Here is a 9,534-nt window from a genome sequence, read left to right on the forward strand (position 1 = left end):
TAAAGTTAGAAACGGTAGAGGATGGGGTGTGCTGTGTAAGCCAGTCAACTACCTCTTCAGCATTTTGGGAGTTCAGGGTCATTGGCTTTTTAAAACTGGGCAATTTGCTAGGGCCACAGGATTGCATAGCAGCACGGCCCCTAGCACGGCCTCTGCGTGGCGGCCTGCCTTTGCCTGGCATTATTTTTAAAAAAACAACAACAACAACAAAAACTCAGTTGGTTTTTCTGGAAACGATAATACACACAGCTAGATGGCGGGTTGAAGAAAACACTGTGCAAATAATGCCTACAAGGCCAACGTATACACTACTACAGCGGTGGATACGGATTACGTAAAATATATGAATGCTGCTTGAAAAAAAGTAACTCAAGTGGTTTTTCTAGAGACGATAATATTATCAATATTTAGACAAAATGTGAACAAGGTCACACAGCTCGATGGCGGGTTGAAGAAAACAGTGTGCAAATAATGCCTACAAGGTCAACGTATACACTACTACAGCGGTGGATACGGATTACGTAAAATATATGAATGCTGCTTGAAAAAAAGTAACTCAAGTGGTTTTTCTAGAGACGATAATATTATCAATATTTAGACAAAATGTGAACAAGGTCACACAGCTCGATGGCGGGTTGAAGAAAACAGTGTGCAAATAATGCCTACAAGGTCAACGTATACACTACTACAGCGGTGGATACGGATTACGTAAAATATATGAATGCTGCTTGAAAAAAGTAACTCAAGTGGTTTTTCTAGAGACGATAATATTATCAATATTTAGACAAAATGTGAACAAGCTCACACGGCTCGATGGCGGGTTGAAGAAAACAGTGTGCAAATAATGCCTACAAGGCCAACGTATACACTACTACAGCGGTGGATACGGATTACGTAAAATATATGAATGCTGCTTGAAAAAAAGTAACTCAAGTGGTTTTTCTAGAGACGATAATATTATCAATATTTAGACAAAATGTGAACAAGGTCACACAGCTCGATGGCGGGTTGAAGAAAACAGTGTGCAAATAATGCCTACAAGGTCAACGTATACACTACTACAGCGGTGGATACGGATTACGTAAAATATATGAATGCTGCTTGAAAAAAAGTAACTCAAGTGGTTTTTCTAGAGACGATAATATTATCAATATTTAGACAAAATGTGAACAAGCTCACACGGCTCGATGGCGGGTTGAAGAAAACAGTGTGCAAATAATGCCTACAAGGCCAACGTATACACTACTACAGCGGTGGATACGGATTACGTAAAATATATGAATGCTGCTTGAAAAAAGTGACTCCGGTGTTTTTTCTGGAGACGGTAATATTATGGATATTTAGACAGAATGTGAACAAGGTCACACAGCTCGATGGCGGGTTGAAGAAAACAGTGTGCAAATAATGCCTACAAGGCCAACGTATACACTACTACAGCGGTGGATACGGATTACGTAAAATATATGAATGCTGCTTGAAAAAAAGTAACTCAAGTGGTTTTTCTAGAGACGATAATATTATCAATATTTAGACAAAATGTGAACAAGCTCACACGGCTCGATGGCGGGTTGAAGAAAACAGTGTGCAAATAATGCCTACAAGGCCAACGTATACACTACTACAGCGGTGGATACGGATTACGTAAAATATATTATGGCTGCTTGAAAAAAGTGACTCCGGTGTTTTTTCTGGAGACGGTAATATTATGGATATTTAGACAGAATGTGAACAAGGTCACACAGCTCGATGGCGGGTTGAAGAAAACAGTGTGCAAATAATGCCTACAGGGCAAATAATGCCTAAAAGGTCAACTTATACACTACTACAGCGGTAGTAAAATAAAAAAAAGTAAAATAAAAAAAAAATGAATATTAAAAAAAAAAAATTAAAGTTGGTGCTGCTGAACTACTAGGAGCAGCAGATTAGCACACCAGTCCCACTCCCCAACACTGCTAGACTAATAGCACTGGGCTCTTATAGTAGTAGTAGTAGTAGTAGTAGTAGTAAAACAACAAAAAAATAAATAAAAGCAGTCCTTACAAGGACTACTGTTATTGCAGCAGTCAGCAGATGAGATCAGAAGCAGGACAGCTGCCCACTGCAGCTACATACAGAGCACTGCAGTAGAAGGTAGATTACTAGCCAGCAAAGCTACCTAAGCTTAAATGTCCCTCAAACCCCTGCAGACTTCTGTCCCTCCAATAACAGAGCAGTATCAAAACGATTACTAGCCAGCAAACTTTCAACTGTCCCTGAAATCACTAACAGGCAGCAGCTCTCTCCCTACACTATCTCTTCAGCACACACAGGCAGAGTGAAAAAACGCTGCAGGGCTTCGGTTTTTATAGGGAAGGGGAGTGGTCCAGGGGAGAGCTTCCTGATTGGCTGCCATGTACCTGCTGGTCTGGGGTGAGAGGGCAAAAAAAAGCGCCAACAATGGCGAACCCAAAATGTCGAACGTCGCGCGACGTTCGCGAACTTCCGGCGAGCGCGAACACCCGATGTTCGCGCGAACAAGTTCGCCGGCGAACAGTTCGCGACATCTCTAATCCATAGTGGCCTCACCTATATATATATATATATATATATGTATATAAGCACTGAGGCCTCGCCTGCCACCCAGCATTTGTGTTTTTTAAGTTATTTACCTTTTTCTTCAGCAGCTTTCAAACTTGCAATTTCAGCAGTCTGGTTGCTAGGGCCTAGCTTGCCCTAGAAACCATGAATTGATTTGAGTAAGAGATTGGAATATGTACAGTATAGGAGAGGGCCTGAATAGTAATGTGAATAATAAAAAGTAGCAATAACAATAAGGGGCATATTTATCAAGGGTCGAATTCCGAATAGAAAAAACTTCGAAATTCGAATTCGAAAAGACCAACCAAAATTAAGTCAAAGTTTTTTTGGGGGTCGAATAGGTCCGTTTACGATCAAATTGGTCCGTATTCGGCCAAATTCCAAAAGAAGGAATAGCGTATTCGAACGAATCTGATTCAAAGTTTTTCCCAAACAAAACTTTGATTTTTTGAAGTCCACCAATTGACTCCGAGTAGGTTCTAGGAGGTCCCCCATAGGCTAAAACAGCAATTCCGCAGGTTTTAGATGGCGAATTGTCGAAGTGGAATTTTTAAAGAGACAGTACGTTACAAATTTAAAATTTTTGATTTTTTTTTGCAAATTTAAATCAAATTTGGAGTATTCCATAGTCGAAGTACACAAAAAATAGCTCGAAATTAGAATTTTTTCAATTCGAAAATCTACCTTGACCTTTGATAAATCTGCCATCAAATGTGTAGCCTTACAGAGCATTTGTTTTTAGATGGGGGTCAGTGACCCCCGTTTTAAACAGGAAAGAATCTGAAGAAGAAGGCAAATAATTAAAAACTATAAAAAGGAAAAAATCAAGGCCAATTGAAAAGTTGCTTAGATTTACCCATTCTATAGGATACTAAAAGTTAACTCAAAGGTGAACCACCTCTTTAATGAGGATGACCCTGGCATAATAAAGGGGACAGAAACATATTTCTTTTAAAAATAACACTACAATTTCAACTCCTAGGTTTCTTAGGAAGGCACCCCAAGCTTAATTTTTCATGCAAAGAGATTATGCCATGAGAATTATATCAGTATTATATCATCTCACTATCATGTGGGGGTTAGTTTAGTTTACATACAAGTTATTGTCTTCTTTTTATTCATTCATTTAAAAAATATTGAATTATTGGTTTAAAATGGACTCTCTGGACGACGGCATTGCTGTAATTGAGAGCTCCACTGGGGCAGGGCCTTATGGGAAAAATAAAAATCTTTGCTGGTAGGCCTGTCTGACCCTGCAGGTATGTTCCTGGTACAGGTATGAGATCTGTTATCTGGAAACCTGTTATCCAGAAAATGCCAAACTACAGAACGGCCTTCTCACATTATTAAGAAATACCCTTCCCTTTGTATTCAAAGGGTATAGGATCCTTTATCCAGAACCCCATTATCCAGAAAGCTCCAAATTATAGCAATAGCCAGGTACAGGTATAGGATCTTTTATCCAGAAAGCTCCAAATTATGGAAAGGAAGTCTCCTGTACACTCCATTTTATTCAAATAATCCAAACTTTAAAACATTATTTCCTTATAATAAAAATGAAGCTTGTACTTGATCCCAACTAAGATATAATTAATCCTTATTGGAAGCAAAACCAGCCTATTGGGTTTATTTATTGCTTATATGATTTTCTAGGTATGAAGATCTGTTATTTGGAAAATGAATCCTTATTGGAAGCAAAACCAGCCTATTGGGTTTATTTAATGTGTAAATGATTTTTTAGTAGACTTGAGGTATGAAGGTCCAAATTATGGAAAGATCCGTTATCCAGAAAACCCCAGGTCCCGAGCATTCTGGATTAAAGGTCCTATATTTGTATAAAAAAATCCAAATTTACTTTACCTCCTATTTAGCCAAAAGTAATATACAACCCCCCCCCCCAATAACACAGCACTGTGGGCATATGTATATGATTCCACCATTTCTTAAAATTTTATTACTTTAACTTTTTAAATAAAAATGTTCCGTTGCTGTTCTCTGAAGACAGATGACATCACAATAAGGATAACACCTTTGTGAGTCATCTGCTCTGTTGCTATTGGCTGAAGACCGATGACATCATAATAAGAATAACTTCTTGTGCTGTGTAAGGCTCATTTCCATTAAGAGCTGTTTTGGAGAGAGAGAGAGAGAGATTTGTTGTTTGGAGAGAGAGAGATTTGTTGTTTGGAGAGAGAGAGATTTGTTGTTTGGAGAGAGAGAGATTTGTTGTGTGGAGAGAGAGAGATTTGTTTTTGTTTTTTGGAGAGAGAGAGAGAGATTTGTTGTGTGGAGAGAGAGAGATTTGTTTTTGTTTTTTGGAGAGAGAGAGAGATTTGTTTTTGTTTTTTGGAGAGAGAGAGAGAGATTTGTTTTTTGGAAAAAGATATATATTTTTTTTTTTTGGAGAGAGATTTGTTTTTGGAGAGAGAGAGAGATATTTGTTTTTCGGAGAGATTTCAGGTAAGTTTATGTACAATATTATGTCCTATAGTATGACAAGGTACCGCTATATTTAGCCCTTATTCCATGGTTCAGTGTCTGAGTATTAGTATCAGAATTTTGTTTCAATTTGTAAGTAGCCATGGCACGCTATCACTATCACTTAGTGCTCCCTGCTAGATATATCATTATTATTGCACTTCAGCAGTGGATTTCATGAGAAATAAGGACTTTCATGTGTTACAATTGTGAACTATGAAAGAAAAAAGGCAATGCCCTGTCCTATTGCTCTGTATGCCAAGCAGGCTTTTTATAAGGACATCAGGCTTTACTGGAGGGAAAGGGAGTTTTTCAGCCTGAGTTCTAGACAAACCTTTAATATAGATGTGCTTCTTATTAGAACAGATCCCTAGATTACAGTCTGTATAGAGATGTGCTGCCCTTCTTACAGTTGTTACCGGCTAAACCAACTGCCTTTAGCAATGGGCCTGAGTGAGAGTGTCAGTTGATAGCAGCATGGATATAGACACTCACACACAAAACACAAAACAAACAAGTCAATAAACATGTACATTTATACCCGGGTGGGAACATAACCAATGAGGTTTAGGGGTGGGCATGTATTTAGCTGCACCAAACATAAAACATACAATTAACCTCCAGCTTCCTACCCATGATTATGTTCATTTTGGCTGCTCAGCCTATAGAATTATTGTACATTAGTAATGTATGTAATCATTGCTTTTCTGCCCCATTAAAGTTGCAAATACCAGTAAGTTTTTAAAGGGGAACTTTACCTTCACCATAACCTTTAGTATGTTATAGAAATTCTAATGCTAAGCAACTTTTCAGTTGGTCTTCATTTTTGCCCTATAATTTTTGCATTATTTGCCGTCTTCTTCTAACTCTTTCCAGCTCTCAAATGGGGGTCACAGATCCCATCTAAAACAAATGCTTTGTTAGGCTACAAATGTATTGTTAATGCTTCATCTTTCTATTCAGGGCCTTTCATATTTAAATTTCAGTCTCTTATTCAAATCAATGCATTGTTGCTAGGGTAATTTGGACCCTAGCAACCAAATTGCTGAAATTGCAACCTGGAGAGCTGCTGAGCAAAAAAACTCAAAAACCACTAACTTATAAAAAATTAAAACCAATGGTAATCCGGCATGACACGACTGTCGGATGCAAATGCTGCAAGCTTTACCTTTGCGACACTATCCGACTTTATATTACTTACCTTGTTCCTGGCGCATCCGATTTGACGTGTGCGTTTTGTCGCCCAGAGTCGGATCGCATCAAAGTCGTCGTGTAGTCCTACCCTAAGACATGGAGTCTGAAGACAAAAGGGGCCCAAAGACATGGCTGAGCATTCATCTAAAATATGCAATACCCAATGCTACATCTCACTTACTTTTGATCTTACCCATTCCCACACCTTGTGACTCAACCCCTTCACCTTCTAGATCATAAGATCTTTTGGGCAGGGCTCCCACCTCTTATATCAGTTATTGGTTGCTATGTATGTAATTCAATGTATGTTCAATATATAAACCTATTTATTGTACAGGGATAGGATCTATTATCCTGAAACCTGTTATCCAGAAAGATTCAAATCATGGGAAGGCCATCTCCCATAGACTACATTTTAATCAAATAAGATTTCCTTTTTCTTAGTACAGGCATGGGATCCATTTTCCCGGAAACCCATTATCCCGAAAGTTCCAAATTACAGAAAGGCTGTCTCCCATAGATTCTATTAGAATCAACTAATCCAAATATTTTAAAATGATTTCCTTTTTCTCTGTAATAATAAAACAGTCGCATGTACTTGATTCCAACTGAGATATAATTAATCCTTATTGGAAGCAAAACCAGCCTATTGGGTTTATTTAATGTTTACATGATTTTTTAGTAGACTTAAGGTATGAAGATTCAAATTACAGAAAGATCCGTTATCCGAAAAAACCCAGGCATTCCAGATAACAGGTCCCATACCTTCAATAATAAAACAGTAACTTGTACTTGATCCCAACTAACATATAATTAATCTTTATTGGAGGCAAAACAAACCTACTGGGTTTATTTAATGTTTACCCTTATGGGGAAGGTCCCGTGCATTCTGGATAACAGGTGCCATACCTGTACATAAATAAGATAATGGTGTAGTACAAGTATGAATTTAATAACTGTCAAATAAAAATGATTGCTGAAAGTGTTGCCATCATGAAACGTTTTATTTCTTTTGTTTTTCTATGTTAGAAAGAGAATGGAGTATCATCTTGAGGAGGAGATTGTGGATTTTACAGATTTAGGTAATGGACTTTATCAGTTACTTAATGTATTTTTGGAATGATACAATGACATAATTTTAAAATGTCTTAGAAAAATTGGCTTCTCGAAGTAGGGATGCACCAAACCCAGCATCCAGTTTAGGGTTCAACCCTACTTTGCAACATTTGGCTAACCTGTGTATTAGTATGCTCTTTATACAGAGAAGTATCTTTAAGTACAGTTTGAGGACTCTTCTTTTTAACTATAAGGCAGATAAGACTAACCGTATCTCTACTTCTTGACAGACCAGGCCCCAGTGATGAGATCTTGGGGGTCTCTGATGGACCTTAGGGACGTAGAGGAGGTGGAAGAAGAACCATCAGAGGTGGAAGAGAAGGAGAATGATAAATTAGGTATAATGATATCTATATTAATATTTACAAGTATAGGATCTCTTATCCCATAATTTAGATAAACATACTTTTATTCAACTAAAAATTCTTTTCAACTTTTGCTTGACAGATCAAGCCCCAGTGATGAGGTCTTGGGGGTCTCTGATGGACCTTCAGAATGGAGAGGAGGCAGAAGGAATAAAACCATCAGGTAGAAATCATAATATTATCTGCTGAAAAGTGCTTTGTATAGATTTGCATGGCTTCATATTCAAGATTTTTTTCCTTCTTGCTGTGTGGCTGATATGCTGTTAGACCTAATGAGAGCTAACCCTTCCTTCTATTTTTTTAGCAGCAAAGGACTGGAGACCAAAACTGAATCTCCCAAATTTGAACGTGGAAGAAGAGGAGATTAATAAAAAATCAGGTATAAATATATCTATCTATATATATATATATCTATATACAATTATGGGATCTCTTATCCGGAGTTTTCCCCCCATAATTTAGATAAACATACTTTCATTCAACTAAAAATCTTTTATTCAACTTTTCCTTGACAGATCAAGCCCCCAGTGATGAAATCTTGGAGGTCTCGGGATGGAGAGAAGGCAGAAAGAGAATCATCAGGTAGAAATCATAATATTATTTGCTGAAAAGAGCTTTGTATAGATTTGTATTGTTTCAGTTTCAATACTATGATTGGCTCTGTGGCTGATATGGCGTCAGATCAAAGGAAAACTAACCCTTCGTTCTCTCTTTTTTTTATCAGCAAAGGACAAGAGACCAGAAATGGATCTCCTAGATTCTAAAGTGGAAGAGAAGGAGAATGATGATAAACCAGGTATAATTAATAATCTACATTTATATATACAGGTATAGGATCAATTATCCAGAAACCTGTTATCCAGAAAGCTCAGCATTATTGAAAGGATATCTCCCATAGACTCCCTATTTTCCAAATAATCCATATTTTTAACATTGATTTCCCTTTTCTCTGTAATAATAAAACTGTACCTTGCACTTGATCCAAACTAAGATATATTTATCCTTATTGGAAGCAAACCAGCCTGTTGGGTTTTTTTAATGTTCACATGATTTTCTAGTACAGTTAGGTATGAAGTTCCAAATTACGGAGAGATCTGTTATCTTGGAAATCCCCTGGTCTGGGCATTCTGGATTAAAGGTCCTATATTTTTATAAAAAATTCCAAATTTACCTATTTAGCCAAAAGTAATATACAACCCCCCCCCCAAATAACACAGCACTGTGGGCATATGTATATGATTCCTCCATTTCTTAAAATTTTATTATTTTAACTTTTTAAAGAAGACAGATGACATCACAATAATAAACAATTAATAATAAATTATAGAAAGATCCATTATCTGGAACACCCCAAGTCCCAAGTATTCTGGATAATAGGTCTCATACCTATGCACAAATTTTAATAAGTCACTGACACAAATTTTTATCACTAAGCGCTGATTATAGCTGATAATATACTTGCACCATTTATGAGGATAATAATTTATCAGATTTATTTCTGAATTTTATGAAAATAAATCTCTGAACAGACTAGTTATTAGAATGTGTATTATACCCTAACTGTGTTTCATTTTGGATTCTTTACTTGGAATGAGCCAACATTTCAATCAGAAATAGAAATGGTAAGTTTCCTCTATGATATGCAAAGGCACCAAGGGTTCGGTAATAATAATTATATATATATATATACAGAGTGGTAGTGGCTGTGCAGATTGGTTGTTGGGCTGTCGAATATATCATTTACATATTATATCATATTTTTGGAGAAGAGGAACATTAATTCTTATAATACATAGGGGTTTTG

The sequence above is a fragment of the Xenopus laevis genome, chromosome 7L (assembly GCF_017654675.1).
Source record: "Xenopus laevis strain J_2021 chromosome 7L, Xenopus_laevis_v10.1, whole genome shotgun sequence".
NCBI lineage: Eukaryota > Metazoa > Chordata > Amphibia > Anura > Pipidae > Xenopus > Xenopus laevis.